At 43.5% G+C, this 18,707-nt stretch overlaps 1 protein-coding gene and 1 long non-coding RNA gene across 7 annotated transcripts in view; one reads left to right on the top strand and one right to left on the bottom strand.

Moving 5' to 3' along the window:
* Nucleotides 1–18,707, bottom strand: part of BICD1 (BICD cargo adaptor 1) — a 275,638-nt gene that overhangs the window by 124,022 nt on the left and 132,909 nt on the right. The window lies entirely within an intron of this gene.
* Nucleotides 7,293–8,711, top strand: LOC126930950 (uncharacterized). Of its 2 annotated transcripts, XR_007717723.1 has the most exons (5): nt 7,293–7,315; nt 8,148–8,173; nt 8,330–8,394; nt 8,448–8,511; nt 8,616–8,711. It is a non-coding gene; the product is annotated as an uncharacterized LOC126930950 (long non-coding RNA). The 2 variants fall into 2 exon arrangements; XR_007717724.1 differs by lacking the exons at nt 7,293–7,315; nt 8,148–8,173 and having other exon boundaries at nt 8,322–8,368.

The following is an 18,707-nucleotide window of genomic DNA, read 5'->3' as shown; positions in this document are numbered from 1 at the left end:
GAGGCTGAGGCACAACAATCAGTTGAACCCGGGAGGCAGAGTTTGCGGTGAGCCGAGATCAAGCCATTGCACCCCAGCCTGGGCAATTAAGAGCAAAACTCCGTCTCAAAAAAATCAACAAACAAAAAACCAAAAATAAAGTGTAGTGTGTATATATATGTGTGTTGAAAACAGCCCACAGACATACAGCTTGTTTTCTCTATCCTAGAGTAATACTCTTATAAGCCTACTCTGCAGAAAAATGTCACTGATCATTCTCTTGTTCACAAATATTGACCGCCTCTTCCTACAAGCCCTTGCCTTTAGATTATATAATCCACTCATTAACATCAGTCTTGGACGTCTGATCTGCTTTGGCCAATGAAATGTGAGTGTAAGTGAAGTGTTTGCCACTTCTGAGCCAAAGTTCTAAGAACTTGTGTGTGGTCCATTGTGCTGCCATCTCTGTTTTATCTCTGCCTGAGGACCAGCAATGCCCCATATTAAGGCTGTCCCTTCATAGAAGCTGCCAGAATGATGCTGATGTGGAGCAGACCCACTTACTGTTGGAAATAGACATGCAGCAGGAACAAGAGTTAAACCTCGCCTTAAGCTACTGAAATTCTCAAGTCATGGTGTCACCATTAAGATGACCAAGCCTCAGTCCACTGATACATTGCTTTACATAGTGTGTCCGGAACTGGTGGGTTCTTGGTCTCGCTGACTTCAAGAATGAAGCCGTGGACCCTTGCAGTGTTAACAGTTCTTAAAGATGGTGTGTCCAAAATCCGTTCCTTCAGACGTTCAGATGTGTCTGGAGCTTCTTTCTTCTGGTTGGTTCGTGGTCTCGCTGTCAGGAGTAAAGCTGCAGACCTTCGCAGTGAGTGTTGCTCTTAAAGGCAGCGCCTCTACAGCTGTTCATTCTTTCCGGTGGGTTCGTGGTCTCGCTGGCTTCAGGAGTGAAGCTGCAGACCTTCCCGGTGAGTGTTACAGCTCATATAAGACAGCGTGGACCCAAAGACCAAGTGGCAGCAAGATTTGTTGTAAAGAGCGAAAGAAAACAGGCTCCACAGTGTAGAATGGGCCCCAGCGGGTTGCAGCTTGCTAGCACAGGCAGCCGGCTTTTAGTCCCTTATCTGGCCCCACCCACTTCCTGCTGATTGCTCTATTTTACAGAGAGTTGATTGGTCCATTTTACAGAGAGCTGATTGGTCCATTTTGACAGGGTGCTGATTGGTGCATTTACAATCCCTGAGCTAGACACAGAGTGCTAGACAGAAAAGTTCTCCAAGTCCCCACTAGGTTAGCTAGATACAGAGTACTGATTGGTGTATTTACAAACCCTGAGCTAGACACAGAGTGCTGATTGGTGTATTTAAACCCTGAGCTAGACACAGAGTGCTGATTGGTGCCTTTACGATCCCTTAGCTAGACATAAAAGTTCTCCACTTCCCTGCTAGACTCAGGAGCCCAGCTGGCTTCACCTAGTGGATCCCTCACTGGGGCTGTGGGCGGAGCTGCCTGCCAGTCCCCTGCTGTGCACCTATTTTACAGAGAGTTGATTGGTCCATTTTACAGAGAGCTGATTGGTCCTCCTCAGCCCTTGGGTGGTTGAAGGGACTGGGTGCTGCAGAGCAGGGGGCAGTGCTCCTCGAGGAGGCTCAGGCTGCGCAGGAGCCCACCATGGAGTGGGGGGTCTTGGACATGGCGGGCTGCAGGTCCTGAGCCCTGTCCCGTGGGGAGGTGGTTGAGGCCCAGCGAGAATTTGAGAGAGGTGCATGCAGGCCAGCAGTGCTGGGAGAACCAGCTGCAGCTGCTGGCCTGGGTGCTAAGCCCCTCACTGCCCTAGGCTGGGGGTGCTGGCCAGCCGCTCCGTGTATGGGGCCCGCGGAGCCCACGCCCCTGCCCACCGGAACTCGTACTGGCCTGTGAGCGCTAAGCAGTCCTGGTTCCCGCCCGCGCCTCTCCCTCCACACCTCCCCCCAAGCAGAGGGAGCTGGCTCCAGCCTGGGCCAGCCCAGAGAGGGGCTCCCACATTACCGTGGTGGGCTGAAGGGCTCCTCAAGCACTGCCAGAGTGGATGCCGAGGAGGTGCCGAGAGTAAGGGCTGCTAGCATGTTGTCACCTCTCAATAGTTCATAATCAACCTTATTAAGTAATTTTTCCAATAATCCTTTATTTGTGGGCAGAGAATTACCCAGGGGGCAAGGCAAGAGACTGAAGGCATAAACTGTTTCAGTATAATAAAGAAAATAGAATAAGAATAGTTATAATACAAATTAGATATAGAGATGATCATGGACATTAATAATTAGTATAAACATTATTAATCATTAGCTTTTAATGTTACTCTTTGTTGTATTACTAATATAAGCAAGGAATAACCGACGGGTATAGGGTCAGGTGCTGAAGGGACATTGTGAGAAGTGGCCAAGAAGGCAAGAGGTGAGCCCTCTGTTATGCCCACATAAGGGCTGCTTGAGGGCTCCTTGGTCAGGCAGTAACACCAGTGCCTGGGAAGGCACATGTTACTTAGCAGACCATGAAAAGGAGTCTCCCTTTCCTTGGAGGAGTCAGGGAACACTGCTCCACCAGCTTCTTGTGGGAGGCTGGATATTATCCAGGCCTGCCTGCAGTCTTAAACCCCTCCCTGTGGTGCTGTGCTTCAGCGGTCATGCTCCTTGTCCACTTTTATGTTCCTCCCGTACTCCTGGTTCCTCTTTGGAGTTCTTAGAAAATAGTGGTAGAAGAAATAGTGAAAGTCTTAAAGTCTTTGATCTTTCTGATAAGTGCATAGAAGAAAATGCTGACATATGCTGTCTTCCCTCTCTGCTTCGGCTACTTATAAGGGAAGGGCCCCTGGTCCTATGATCACGTGACTTGCTTGACCTTATCAATCACTTGGACGATTCACCCTCCTTACCCTGCCCCCTTGTCTTGTAAACAATAAATATCAGCATGCCAAACCATTCGGGGCCACTGATGGTCTCTGCGTCTTGGTGGTAGTGGTCCCCCGGGCCCAGCTGTCTTCTCTTTATCTCTTTGTCTTGTGTCTTTATTTCTTACAGTCTCTCGTCTCCACACACGGGGAGAACACCCGCTAAGCACTGTAGGACTGGACCCTATATTTATTACTTTAAAATAATAGCATATCAAATGACCAAGAGACATATTAAAAGGTCTTCAATTTCATTAGTCATAAGGAAAATACATATCAAAACCATAGTACAATACCACTATACACTCGCTAGAGTGACTAAAATGAAAACACATCAAAATGAAATAAAATACTGAAAGTCTTGAAATATGAAATGAAAATGAAAGTAAGTACTGAAATGAAAAAATACCAAATATTGGTGAAGCTGTGGAGTAAGCAGACCCTCATATATTGGGCCCGTGTACTGGTACAACCACTTTGGAAACTTGTTTGGCAGTCTCTACTAAAGCTGAACAAGCATACTCTGCTGTAATTCTACCTCTAGGCGTATAATAAACAGAAATGCTCATATACATGCTCCAAAATACATGAACAAGGATGTTCATAGGAGCTCTTTCATAATAGTCAACTATCTGAAACAACTTAAATGTCAAATGACAACAGAATGGAAAAATTAAATGTAGTATATTCACACAATGAAATATATGTATACACACATACATGTATCATCTATATATTATAACATATATATTGGGAATGAAATGAACTGTGGCCACATGCAACCACTTGAATAAATTGCACAAACATAAGGTTCCATTGTGTAACCATATTTACTGTAATACATTCTATTTACTGTAGATGGTAATTTGAGTTGTTTTTAGTTTTCTGTGTTACAAACAGTGCTGCTGTGAGTTTTGTTGTCTACATCTTCTGACTCAAAAGTGCAAGGTTTTCTAGGGTTCATACCTATAATTGGAATTGCTAGATCTTAGGATCTTTAGCTTTATCTTTAGGATCTTTAGCTTTATTAGACAAGGCCAGTTTTTCAAGATGGTTGTACCAAATTACATGCCTAATGTCAATGTTTGAGTGTTCCTGTTGACTACCATCTTGACCAACATTTGATGTTCTCCATACCTTTCTAAAGTCTTTGAAGTCTCTAAAGAGATAAGGAGGCTTGATAAAATGCTACATAAGTTCTTACAATCACTAGATCTATAGTGAGCAATACAAATAACATATTTTATATTCCAGAACAAATATAATTTTACATGTATATATTTTTACTTCCCTTACAAAATGTCCAACCTTTTCTCTACATTTTTGAAATTTCTGAAAAATTTGCATATATGATCCTAGTGATGCTTAGAAATATATATATATATTTTTTTGAGATGGAGTCTCACTCTGTTGCCAGGCTGGAGTGTAGTGGTGCCATCTCTGCTCACTGCAAGCTCCACCTCCCGGGTTCAAGCGATTCTCCTGCCTCAGCCTCCCGAGTAGCTGGGACTACAGGCGCACGCTACCATGCCCAGCTAATTTTTGTATTTTTAGTAGAGATGGGGTTTCACCATGTTAGCCAGAATGGTAGCCAGGATGGTCTCAATCTCCTGACCTTGTGATCTGCCTGCCTTGGCCTCTCAAAGTGCTGGGATTACAGGCATGAGCCACTACACCCGGCCAGAAAAGATTTTATATCATTAAAAATAAATTAAGTGCTTATTTGTATCTGATGATGAACTGCATAATTAGATGCTGCAATTTGTTATTATTATTCAATAAAATCAAACTAACATTGAATGAAAATCTGTTCATGTCAGTATTTATTTCATGTAATGCTCATAACTTCCTTTTTACAGATAAAAAACAAAAGAGAAGTCTTGAGTCCACAGTGACACAGCCAATTGGTGGCTGGGTCAGAATTCAAACCAAGGTCTGTGTGATTACAAAACAGCTTTATCATTGATTAGTCATCACTGTCTCTTTTTACAGTTTTCCTTCTTATCTATTATTTGTTCAATTTTTCAAAATAAAAAACCTTTTCTATCATTTTGTAAAAGAGGAATCTTTCTGACTTTAAAACCTGAAGCTCAACAAAACTGGGTAAATCTCAGTTCTGTTACTTTCCTGTGTGTGACCTTTGGCAGGTGCGTTGACCTCCTTAAGTTTTGGTTTTATGATCTGACCCAAAGTGGGGATGATAATCATATGTTTATCAGAGGATAGCTGTGAGGGTTAAATTAGATAAATAATGGCAAAGGCCTAGGCGTAGCGGCTCATGCCTGTAATCTCAGCATTTTTGAAGGTCGAGGCGGGAGGACTGCTTGAAGCCAGAAGTTCAAGAGCAGCCTGGGCAACATAGCAAAAACTTGTCTCAAAAAATTAAAAAATTAGCTGGGCATGGTAGTGCATGCTGTAGTCCTGCCTACTCAGGAGGCTGAGACAGGAGGATTGCTTGAGCCCAGGGGGTCAAGGTTGCAGTGAGCTATGATTGTACCACTGCACTCTAGCCTGGGCCACAGAGTGAGACCCTGTCTCTAAAAGAATAAAAAATAAAATGATAATAATAATAATGGCAAAGACTTAGCACAGTGCCTTGCAAATAGGTGTTCAATATATGCTCTATTAATAAATTATTAATTACTAATTAATAATATTAATATGCTCTATTATTAATAACAAGTCAACATTTATTAAGGGTAAATATTTAATATGCCTGGCTGCACTACTGGTCTTTGTGTCTTCATATCCAGCAAAGCATCTGGCACAGGCCAGCTGGTCAAGGGAGTAATTCTGATTGGGTGTCAGGGATGTCCTGTGAAAGATGACAATTAGCTGAGACCTGAATGATAAGAACGAGTTAGCCATCTGGGGCAAAGCACCACAAGGAGAGTGAACAGCCAGAGCAAAGGCTCTAAGAGAGAAAGCAGCAGCACGCAGGCCAGTGTGGCTGGAGCAGTGTGAGAGGTAAGCAGGTGTCTGATCACAGCCTTGCAGAACACGGTAGAAAATTTGAGTGCTTTCTCCAAGTTCCATGCCTCATCATTAGAAGCTTTTTAAGCCAGTGAGTAATATGGCATAAACAAGGAATATGTGTAGAATAAATGAACATTTTTAAAGGTTCACATTAGCAGTTATGCCTCTACTACCTTAAGAGGTAAGATTTTGGCACGGATAGGGCTTTTTCAAACTCTGTCCAGATGACTGGCACATGGTGGCTGTTATGAACTGAATGTTTGAGTTCCCCCAAACTCCTATGTTGAAACCCCAATTCCCAATGTGATGGTAATCGGAGATAGGGCCTTTGGGAAGTAAATGGGATTGGATGAGGCCATGAGGCTGGGGGATGATGGGATCAGTGGCCTGATGGAATCGGTGCCTTTATATGAAGAGACATCAGCGAATCTGTCTTGCTGTCTCTTTCTCTCCATGCAAGCACAGAGGAAAAGTCACGTGAGGACGCAGCAAGGCGGCGGCTGTCACAAGCAGGAAGAGGGCCCTCAGCAGGAATCGATCAGCAGAGACCTGGATCTTAGACCTCCCAGACTGCAGGACTGTGAGAAATCAATTTCTGTTGTTCGGGCCACCTGGTCTGTGATATGTGATATTTTGTTATGGCAGCCCAAGTTAATACAGTGGCCAAGATCTAGTCCAAGGAGAATGAATGAACCTCATCAAAACACTGAATGCACCTTACTTAATGCTTCTGCTTTGGGAGAAAAAATGCCTCTCAAGCTCAGGGAGAACAAAACAGACTAATTAAACAAGGAGAATAGTAAAGGAAATTGCTTTTTAAGCGAGGTTATATATTGGTTCATTGCTCATTTCTAATTGTACCAGAGGGAAACTAGATAATAGTAGTCACTAAATTCCAGAAGACTTGGCCCAAATTTCCTTCATCTAATTCAGAGGCTCGATTCAGCAAGGGCAGGTGACGCGACCGCCCCACTTGAACGGGACAGTGACACACACAAATGTGCTGCTCTTGATACAGCATGCTGAACAGAGGAGGAAAGATCTTGGGGAAGATCAGGGTTTATTTATGTGCTTGTGCTGCCTAGGCATTTCTAAATAGATGTTATACGTGATTATGTCAAAACGTGGTACCTGTTAAGATATTTAAATTTTCTATTTTGCTTACTCAGCAAACATTCACTGAGCATCTACGAATGCTGGAGCCTACTCTGGAAGCTTGGGATACAGCATGAATATGGCAGGTGGGGTACGGCAGTGAATATGGCAGGTGGGGTACGGCAGTGATTATGGCAGGTGGGGTACGGCAGTGAATATGGCAGGTGGGGTACGGCAGTGATTATGGCAGGTGGGGTACGGCAGTGAATATGGCAGGTGGGGTACAGCATGAATATGGCAGGTGGGGCACGGCAGTGAACATGACAGGTGGTATACAGCAGTGAATATGGCAGGTGGGGTACGGCAGTGAATACGGCAGGTGGAGTACGGCAGTGAATATGGCAGGTGGGGTACGGCAGTGAACATGACAGGTGGTACACAGCAGTGAATATGGCAGGTGGGGTACGGCAGTGAATACGGCAGGTGAAACATGGCAGTGAATATGGCAGGTGGGGTACGGCAGTGAATACGGCAGGTGGGGCACGGCAGTGAATATGGCAGGTGGGGTACGGCAGTGAATATGGCAGGTGGGGTACGGCAGTGAATACGGCAGGTGGGGTACGGCAGTGAATACGGCAGGTGAAACATGGCAGTGAATACGGCAGGTGGGGCACGGCAGTGAATACGGCAGGTGGGGTACGGCAGTGAATACGGCAGGTGGGGTACGGCAGTGAATACGGCAGGTGGGGTACGGCAGTGAATACGGCAGGTGGGGTACGGCAGTGAATATGGCAGGTGGGGTACGGCAGTGAATACGGCAGGTGGGGTACGGCAGTGAATATGGCAGGTGGGGCACGGCAGTGAATACGGCAGGTGAAACATGGCAGTGAATACGGCAGGTGGGGTACGGCAGTGAATACGGCAGGTGAAACATGGCAGTGAATATGGCAGGTGGGGTACGGCAGTGAATACGGCAGGTGGGGTACGGCAGTGAATACGGCAGGTGAAACATGGCAGTGAATACGGCAGGTGGGGTACGGCAGTGAATATGGCAGGTGGGGCACGGCAGTGAATACGGCAGGTGAAACATGGCAGTGAATACGGCAGGTGGGGTACGGCAGTGAATATGACAGGTGGGGCACGGCAGTGAATACGGCAGGTGGGGTACGGCAGTGATTATGGCAGGTGGGGTACGGCAGTGAATATGGCAGGTGGGGCACGGCAGTGAATATGACAGGTGGGGCACGGCAGTGAATATGACAGGTGGGGCACGGCAGTGATTATGGCAGGTGGGGTACAGCAGTGATTATGGCAGGTGGGGCACGGCAGTGAATATGGCAGGTGGGGTACGGCAGTGATTATGGCAGGTGGGGTACGGCAGTGATTATGGCAGGTGGGGTACGGCAGTGAATATGGCAGGTGGGGTACGGCAGTGATTATGGCAGGTGGGGTACGGCAGTGAATATGGCAGGTGGGGTACGGCAGTGAATATGGCAGGTGGGGTACGGCAGTGAATATGGCAGGTGGGGTACGGCAGTGATTATGGCAGGTGGGGTACGGCAGTGAATATGGCAGGTGGGGTACGGCAGTGAATATGACAGGTGGGGTACGGCAGTGAACATGACAGGTGGCGTACGGCAGTGAATATGGCAGGTGGTATACAGCAGTGAATATGGCAGGTGGGATTTGGCAGTGAATATGACAGGTGGGATACAGCAGTAAATATGGCAGATGACATATGGCAGTGAATATGACAAGTGGGATACAGCAGTGATTATGGCAGGTGGGATTTGGCAGTGACTATGACAGGTGTGGTTCCTGTCCACAAGGAGCTTGTATTGCAGTTAGAGGGAAGCAGAAAATAAAACAAATCTAGGAAATCTCACATCATGAAAAACGTTAAAAATAAAACAGAAATGTGCTAGAGAGTGACTAAGGAATTACTTCTGTCATTATTTACTTACTATTTGTGATGAATAAACATTAATTGGAAGCTTAATATTCACTTCTGCTTTCTTTTTGTTCTTAAAAGAGGAAAGAGTCTGATCATTTTTACTATAAAAATAATAAAATAAGAATCCAGTCTTTCTTGAGCTGTTATCATCAAATTAAATTTGTATATCTTGAGTCCTTTTGAAAGGGAAAATGGAAAATGCTGTTAGACAAGTCCAGTGGGGCATTAAAGTCAAACAATGAGTTCGGATTTGGAAAGTAAGCATTTTGAAAGCAGGGACCAGGTTTCCCTCAAGTCTGCATCTTGCATAGCAACTAGCATAATTCCTGGCATTATTAATAATGTAACAGAAAAAAAGGCCAACATATTAACAAGCAGCAATTCAAACAAAAAGGAATCCAAACAGCTAATAAACAGTATAAGATGCTGGCTAGGCGCGATGGCTCACACCTGTAATCTCAACACTTTGGGAGGCCAAGGCAGACTGATTGCTTGAGCCCAGGAGTTCAAGACCAGCCTGGGCAACATGGCAAAACCCAGTCTGTATAAAAAAATACAAAAATTGGCCCGGGCGCGGTGGGTCAAGCCAGTAATCCCAGCACTTTGGGAGACCGAGACGGGCAGATCACGAGGTCAGGAGATCGAGACCATCCTGGCTAACACGGTGAAACCCCGTCTCTACTAAAAAAAAAATACAAAAAACTAGCCGGGCCAGGTGGCGTGCGCCTGTAGTCCCAGCTACTCGGGAGGCTGAGGCAGGAGAATGGCGTAAACCCGGGAGGTGGAGCTTGCAGTGAGCTGAGATCCGGCCACTGCACTCCAGCCTGGGCGACAGAGTGAGACTCTGTGTCAAAAAAAAAAAAAAGCAAAAATTACTCGGGTGCGGTGGTGTGCACTGTAGTCCCAGCTGCTCAGGAGGCTGAGGTGGGAGGGTCTTCTGCCTTCCACTTGAACCCGGGAGGCGGAGTTTGCAATGAGCCTTGATCATGCCACTGCACTCCTGCCTGGATGACAGAGTAAGACCTTGTCTCAAAAACAAAAACAAAAAACAAAAGAAAACAAAAATAATCACACAACAACAAAACCACAGTAAGATGCTAAAACCAATTGCGTAGCATCCTATAGGAGACATATCATGACTACAAGATTAATGATAGCTATAAGGCATGCACAAGCTCTCACAGGACTGACACTATCTGCCACTTAGCAGTGTGAGGCCACCTGGCCTGGGGATTTCCAACCCTGGCCCAGGGATTTCCAGGACATAAGGCCACCTCATCACGGATGCAACTCTTGTAAACCTTTAACAAAGCTTACCCTTATAAGACTAGCTTAACCTCCTCTTATGAAAGAAACGTCTGGTAATTGACTGAACTAAACGCAGGTAGAAGAAAGGGGAAGAATCTCTGAAACTCTGAGGATAGTCTCCAGATGGAGACCATCCTGGACAGGCGATCGGCCATCTGACCTCTGAATGAATCTGGCCCATGCCACCCACCTGCTCCCACTATCTGACTTGTAAGAGCACTGCTACAATAAACTGCTTGAACATCAGATGGTGTTTAAGTCACATCTTTGATGTGAATCGGACTGAAGGGATGTTGCTTCTAGGGAAACTGGTTCGCTAAGACCATCTAAAACCTCCAAACATGGCAAATTTATAACTAAAGTGAAACAAAGTAAAAAGAGAAGGTGTATGTATATTATATATAAGATATATATTCTATATATTATGTTATATATTATATATTATACATTTATAATATATATTGTATATAAAAAGATATACTATATATTATATATATAGCAGTGGTAAAGTTCAAAAAGTTTTGTAAAAAAACAAACTCCCAAGCACCGCAAAACTGTGTGGAAATGTGAACTCTTACTCATCATTGGAGGAAAGGATAATAGATGTCTTTTGAGAAGGCAATTTAAAAAGTCTCAAAAGTGTAAATGTACATCCTGCTTTACCTGGAAACTACACCAAGAACAACTTATCCCATGGATCTGTTTGCCAAAATGCATACATATGAAAGTATAAAGATATTATTACGATATAATTTATGAAAATAAAAACCTGAAAATAAACCAAGACTCCATTAACACAGGGAACTGGACACATAATGTCTGGTGTATCCATACAGTAGAACAGTATGTAACTGTATACAAAAGAATGGAGGGTTCTTGAAAATATATAATTAAGTGATAAAAATCAAGAAGCATTAAATATTTCTGAAACAATATTTGAGTGTTAATAGTGGGGTCTAGAATGTGAGAAGGGCAAGGAAAAGGATTCTTCCCTAGAGCCTCCAGGAAGAAACCGGTCCTGCTGATGCCTTGCTTTTTCCCCCGGTGAGACGTATTTCAGACTGCTGAGCTACACAACTATGAGATGGATTTGTGTTGCTTTAAGCCACAAAGTTGGTGGTAATTTGTTACAGCAAACTAATTTAAGTACTTACTTCTATAGCGTGGGACTGGAGGTTGAGGTAGTGAGGAGGAAGATTTCATTTTTATGTCATTCCCATTTCACTTAAATATTTTAACATATGCATATATAGCTTAAAAATATATATAAGAACACAAGAAGATATTCTTAATTGGCATTTTAAAGAACAACAATTCCCTTTGTAATGGCAATAACTTAAGGATAATTTTCTATTATCGTCAGAAAATAATGAGGTAAACATTAGAAAAATAAAATTCCAAAAGGAGAAAATTTTGTATCGGTTCTAACTCACTCAAAAGAACTAGGACCTAAGCTTATGATTTCATCCTTATACTTCTTTTTTTTGACACAGGATCTCACTCTGTCACCCTGGCTAAAGTGAAGTGAGTGGTATGATCACATTTCACTGCAGCCTCGACCTCCTTGGGCTCAGGTGATCCTCCCATCTCAGCCTCCAAAGTAGCTGGGACTAGAGGCATATACCACCACATCTGGCTAATTTTTCTATTTTTTTGTAGAGACAGGATTTATCCATGTTGTCTAGGCTAGTCTTGAACTCATAGGCTCAAATGATCCACCTGCCTCGGCCTCCCAAAGTGCTAGGATTACAGGCATGAGCCACTGTGCCTGGCTTCATCCTTATACTTCCATATGGTGGCATAAATTTACCGAGAATATGTCTGTATGTAATAAGGATTAAAATAACACAATTTTGAAAAGTAGATGGATACCTGAGAGGCAAAAATAAAACAAAACAAGAGAAAACCTGTCTCATTTTTCATCCCTGAGCATTCGATGTCTGCCATCACTGTCCCATCACTACCTCTTTCAATTAACTGGATGATAAATGTGTATTACCAATTGCATGATGTTTTCTAGATAGCCATCCTATTATACAACAGTGCACTAGTAATAAAATATACAATGTTTAATGAACAGTATGTATCCCAGGCATCATTCTAATTATTTTCTATTAATCGCATTTTATCCTCACAATAAGCCCACTGAGGTAGGAATTATCATCATCTCCATTTCTTTAAGGCACAAAGGATTTACCTGCCCAAGCTCCACAAAGCTAATGCATGAGGAGACCCAGATTGGAACAGAAACAGCATAAATGCAGAATGCCCCATCTCAACCCTTAATCCTGTACTGAATACAGTTGAGAAAGTTTAACTCAACGTCTAAACAGAATTTCTTTGTGATTAACGTGGTGTAGGACAAGCTTTAGTTTTGGCAGTCCTTCCAGCATTGCAGATCTAGGGTGGTGGAATTAACATAATAATATGCTTCTTGTCTTTTCATTGCAACAGTTCAGCCTCTCCACCATACAGGATTTCCCAACATCCTTTCTTTCGTCTCCTATTTGAGCTCAAAATGGTCTGGCATGCCAACCTCAGAAGCATTTATGATCAAATCCCTTTTATTTCCTTTTCAAGCCTCTGTTCTAGGACCTGTGCTTCAGCATTCCTGGGAACCAAAGTCATGCTGCAATAAAATCATTTGCAAATTGTTGGCATTATCAAATCATATTGGAAGACACTTGCACATAAGAATGAACAAAATATAATAATGGAACAACTTTGGCATACTGCTACTAACTAACCAAATACATTTTAAAATACTAAAAAAAAAAAAAAAAAAAAAAAAAAAAAAAAGAGAGAGAAAGAGAAAAGAAAACTCCATCTGAAGGACTCCTGAAGCCCTTAGTGATCTCCAGGAAGACACTCCCAAACCCAGAGTATTTTAACTCAGGCTCCATGTGAATGGTTTCAGGACACCTGGGGAATACAGGAATCCTCCCCTTATAGCCATAATGATCTGTATCACCTTCCTCCACTAAAATCAGATCAGGAGTTCTCTTCTCTCTTGTTTATATTCTAGGTGAGGGGGAAAAGAGACAAGGAAAGACATATTCACAGACGAACTAATAAATTACTTTGAAGTACATTTATCCATTGTTAATGACAGTATAGTGGTATAATTAAGCTATTTCAAATAACTCATATATAGGAACACTTTCTGTTGTAAAGAGATCCCTGTACACCTTGGGCTTCTTGTGAGTTAAGGCCCAGCCTCACTTTTCCATCCCACATCTGCTCCCTAGGGCAACACAGAGTTTGTTTCTTCAAATCTTTTTTTCTCGCCAGCTGTTGCTATACTCTACCCTACCCACCTGAGGTTCCTTTCCCTAAAGACTGGTGCTGTAAGGTGTAAGAAGTTAGCCAGCTTGCTTTAGGCAGACAGTAAGGGAAGGCTCCCTACAGAACCTCCAACCCGCCCCACAAATGCTTACACCAGATATTTTGTGCAGATATGGGAATTTGCACAAGGGGCTTGCCTAAACATGCCCACAGTGGAAAATTCCGTTCCTTAACACATGTGCAGTAAGGGAAATAAATCAGTATGGCGCAGCTCAGCCTAAGGGCTCACATGCGCACTGGAAGGATGGGGTGGAGCCGCTGAGAGCTTTCCTCTTTCTTAATAAATTCTACTCTACTAACCCTCTGGTGTCCGCGTGCCTAATTCTTCCTGGTTGTGAGACAAGAGCCTGAACCTAGCTGAGCTAAAGTGCAAAAATCCTGCATCATGGGCTCCCCAGCTTCCCAGTTCTCCACACCCTCTTCTAACTTAGAGTTCTTAAAATCAGCACAAGAGTCTGTTTTATATTTTAAGGTTTCATCTATATGCATAATAAGGAAGCAGATCTCACTGCTCAAGGACTTCATTTTTGCAATTATCCCTCCCACCTCTCTCCTTCATCAATTTCTCCTTCTTTAAGGATCATCAGTTTAAAATATACATCTCCCATTAACACAACTACCACTGCAGCAGAAACCAACAACAAAACAAAATGAAAATAATGGTACCCCGTCCCTCTGTTGCCTTTCACAGCAAAATCCTGATATGAACTGCTGATTCTTGCCATCTCTGTTTCCCCACATTTGCTCTTCAGCCTACTCTCATCAGACTTTGGTTCCCACCACCTCAGGGAAACTCTCCTGCCAAGTCATCAGCAACCTCCATCTTGCCAAATCCAGTAATTAATTCTTAGCTTCATTTTACTCACACAGTTCTGTATTTCTTCCTTTTGGAAAGACATTTTTCTCTAGGATTCTAGGTGGCTGCTCTAGAAGACAGAGGTCTTCTTGGGTTTTTGGCGTTGTTTGTTTGTTTTTTGATGGAGTCTTGCTCTGTCCCTCAGGCTGGAGTGCAGTGGTGCAATCTTGGCTCACTGCAACTCCACCTCCCAGGTTCAAGCAATTCTCCTGCCTCAGCCTCCTGAATAGTTGGGATTACAGGCGCATACCACCATGCCTGGCTAATTTTTGTATTTTTAGTAGAGACGGGGTTTCGCTATGTTGGTCAGGCTGGTCTCTAACTCCTGATCTCAGGTGATCTGCCCGATTTGGCCTCCCAAAGTGCTGGGATTACAGGTGTAAGCCACCAAATTCAGGCTTCTTCTTGTTTTTTTTTTTTTTGTTGTTGTTGTTTTTTTGAGACAGTCTCACTCTGTCGCCCAGGCTGGTGTGCAGTGGTGCAATCTCGGCTTACTGCAACCTCTGCCTCATGGTTCAACCAATTTTCCTGCCTCAGCCTCCTGAGTAGCTGGGACTACGGGCTAGAGTGAAGTGAGTGTGCGCCACCACACCCAGCTAATTTTTGTATTTTTAGCAGAGACAGGGTTTTTCCATGTTGTCCAGGCTGGTCTCGAACTCCTGACCTTGAGTGATCTGCCCACCTCGGCCTCCCAAAGTGCTGGGATTACAGGCGTGAGCCACCATGCCCAGCCCAACAGAGGTCTTCTTTAATGGTTTCTCCTTTTCTCTACCTGTTTCTGTACACTACAGTATCTGAAGCTGGATCCTTAGACGTCTTCTCGTCATTCCTTAGGTTATCTCCTCTGAGCCCACGGCTTAAAATGTCATCTATTCACTGATGACTCCCAAATTTCTTTCTCTAGACCAGCCTCTACCCTGAACCCAGATTTGTGTATCCAATTACCTTCTTCACCACTTGGAGGTCAACAGACATCTTTTTTTTTTTCTTTTTTTCTTTTTTTGTTTTTTTTCTTTTTGAGACAGGGTCTCGCTCTGGGTGACAGAGTGAGTCTGTCACCATGACTCAAGTGATCCTCCCACCTCAGCCTCCCCAGTAGCTGGGACTACAGGCATACACCACCATACCGGGCTAATTTTTGTATTTTTTGTAGAAACGAGGTTTTGCTGTGTTGCCCAGGCTGGTCTCAAACTTCTGGACTCAAGGGATCCACCCGCCTCAGTCTCCCAAAGTTCTAGATTACAGGTGTGAGCCACGGTGCCTGGCCAGAACAGGCATCTTGAACTAAGCATGATCAAAACAGAACTCTTGATGTCATACACCCCACCCCCAAACCAACCCAGTTTCTCAATGAGGGGTCCCATTTTACAACATGATAGCACAGTATTATGTTTATGTCCATCTCACACACTTGACTGTAAGTTTCATGAGACCAAGGGTTTTGTCTTGTTTCTTGCTGTATCTCCTGTGCCTATAGCAGTCTCTGACAAAAAGATAGTGCCTAATGAATATATGATGAATGCAGAATATTGGGGCAAGGAAAGTAAAAACAATAAACATTGAAAAGCTACAAATAATCAAGTAACTGTAAAGACGATTTCTTTTTCTTTTTTTTTTTTTTTGAGACAAGGTCTCACTCTGTACTGCAGACTAGAGTGCATTGACACCATCATAGCTCACTGCAGCCTCGACCCCCCAGGCTCAAGCATTCCTCCTGCCTTAGCCTCCAAAGTAGCTGAGACTATAGGCACCTGGCACCATGCCTGGCTAATTTTTAAAATTTTTGTAGAGATGGAGTCCTACTGTGTTGTCCAGGCTTGTCTTTAATTACTGGCCTCAAGCGATCCTCCCACCTTGGCCTCCCAAAATGCTGGGATTACAAGTGTGAGCCACCATGTCTGGCCTTTTTTGTTTTTCTTTTTTTAATCAACCTTTTTTTTTTTTCCTTCCTGATGGGTTCTCACTATATTGCCCAGGCTGTACTCAAACTCCCAGGCTCAAGTGATCCTCCCGCCTCAACCTCCCCTCCCAAGCAGCTGGGACTACAGGCACACACCACTGGACCTGGCTATAATTCATGTTTCTTGATAAGAAAAGTTGATGGATGCTTTTTCTTTCCAGATGTTAAAACTTGTTTTAACCCAATACTCAAATCTTTAAATATGCCTTTGGCTTTTTTTACTCCAAGTTGTGATTTTATCCTTTTTCCTTTTGTTTTGAGACCAAGTCTCATTCTATCACCCAGGCTGGAGTGCAGTGGCATGATCTTGGCTCACTGCAACCTCTGCCTCCTGGGTTCAAGCGATTCTTCCACCTCAGCCTCCCAAGTAGCTGGGACTACAGGCATGTGCCACCACACCCAGCTAATTTTTGTATTTTCAGTAGAGAAGGGGTTTCACTATGTTGGCCAGGCTAGTCTCGAACTCCTGACCTCAGACAATCTGCCCACCTCAGCCTCCCAAAATGCTGGGATTATAAGCGTGAGCCATCGCGCTCGGCTCATCCTTTTTTCTTAGACTATGGCTAATTGGGCACTTATCTTAGTAACTACTCTAAGAGCTTTGCATTACCTCATTTAATTCTCAAAGTAACACTATATTGCAATATTATGCTCATCTAACAGAAGAAACTTAGGCAGAGAGAGGCACATAACTTGTTCAGGGCCATGATTCAAACCCAAGTCTGTTTGAGTTCAGATCCCATGCCTTAACTGCTAAGCTATACGGCCTCCTTTGTTCCTGCTGATGATTTGGATTACATTCAATTCACTGTTTGCTTTAGGAAAATCAATTGATCTTAGTCCTGGGCAAACAGCTTGTGTTCCAAATAACAGCAGATATCCTGACCAGCCCTCAAGTAGTCACTTGAGTTGAGCTTTAAACTAAGCTCTTTGAGAATGGTGTGGACCCAGGAGGCAGAGCTTGCAGTGAGCCGAGATTGCACCATTGCACTCCAGCCTGGGGGACACAGTGAGACTCCGTCTCAAAAAAACACACACACACACAAAAAACTAAGCTCTTTGATTCCCAGCAAACAAGTAAAAAATAAAGCACATAGAATTATATAATGCTAGTTATCTGATTTTTAAAATACTACTAGATATTCAAAAGAAATACATTTATTTGTTTACTATTATTTTTATCCCTACTATACAGGTGAAAAAACTGAGGCTTGGAAAGATCACAAGATTCAGACAAGATTCTATTGAAAATAAGTGGTGGGGCCTGATTGTGAGCCCATGCTTTGTCTTCAGAGTCCATATTTTAAAACATCACATTATATGGGTCAGACAAGCTTGTATTTTAAAAAGCAGCCTATGTTGGCCGGGCACGGTGGCTCACGCCTGTAATCCCAGCACTTTGGGAGGCCGAGGTGGGCGGATCACGAGGTCAAGAAATTGAGACCATACTGGCCAACATGGTGAAACCCCATTTCTACTAAAAATACAAAAATTAGCCGGGCACGGTGGCATGTGCCTGTAGTCCCAGCTACTCAGGAGGCTGAGGCAGGAGAATCGCTTGAACCCAGGAGGTGGAGGCTGCGGTGAGCCGAGATCGCACCACTGCACTCCAGCCTGGTGACAGAGCGAGACTCCATCTCAAAAAAAAATAATAATAAAATAAAATAAATTAAAAAAAATAAAAAGCCTATGTCAAGAGAAAGCTAAGACTTAAGAAAAAATGGAGAGATTGATGGATTACATGTCACTTGGGCTATGCCCCTTGCATATCTGTCAGCTGGGTTTTTGATAGGAATAGAATAACAAGTAGGCAATTGGAGGTAACTCTCTTTAATGGCAGCCTCAAGTACTGTGTGTTGCAGACTGAAGAGAGATTGTATGTGTTGGGTACCAGGCAAGCAGGAGGCAAGGCTGACATTCCATTAAAAATGAGGAACACCCTGCCGTGATGATTTGATTGGATGTAGGGGTCAGCCTATTTTCATAAGGGGAAGGGCAAAGAGAGACACAGGGTCAAATGGTCCTCAAGAAAAGCTCCGACATACTGAGCACCTATTAGCAGACAAAAAACTAGACTGGAACGTTTTAGGCATAGGTATTATTGGCTCTCTATCCTATATACAAAAGAAACTTAGTATTGATTTTTTTCCAAGTCTCATTGTAAAAATAATTGTTTTCCATATTTCATTTCAGAAAATATCTATGAAAGTCAATTAATTTTGAAATAGCAGATAACGAATGATTCTTCTTACCTATAAACAACTGAACTATTGATTTCTTAAATGCCACTGGTAAG

This window comes from Macaca thibetana, chromosome 11 (assembly GCF_024542745.1).
Source record: "Macaca thibetana thibetana isolate TM-01 chromosome 11, ASM2454274v1, whole genome shotgun sequence".
In the NCBI taxonomy this organism is placed as follows: Eukaryota; Metazoa; Chordata; class Mammalia; order Primates; family Cercopithecidae; genus Macaca; species Macaca thibetana.
The sequence above is the reverse complement of the archived record's forward strand: the minus strand, read 5'-3'. Positions and strand labels throughout refer to the sequence as shown.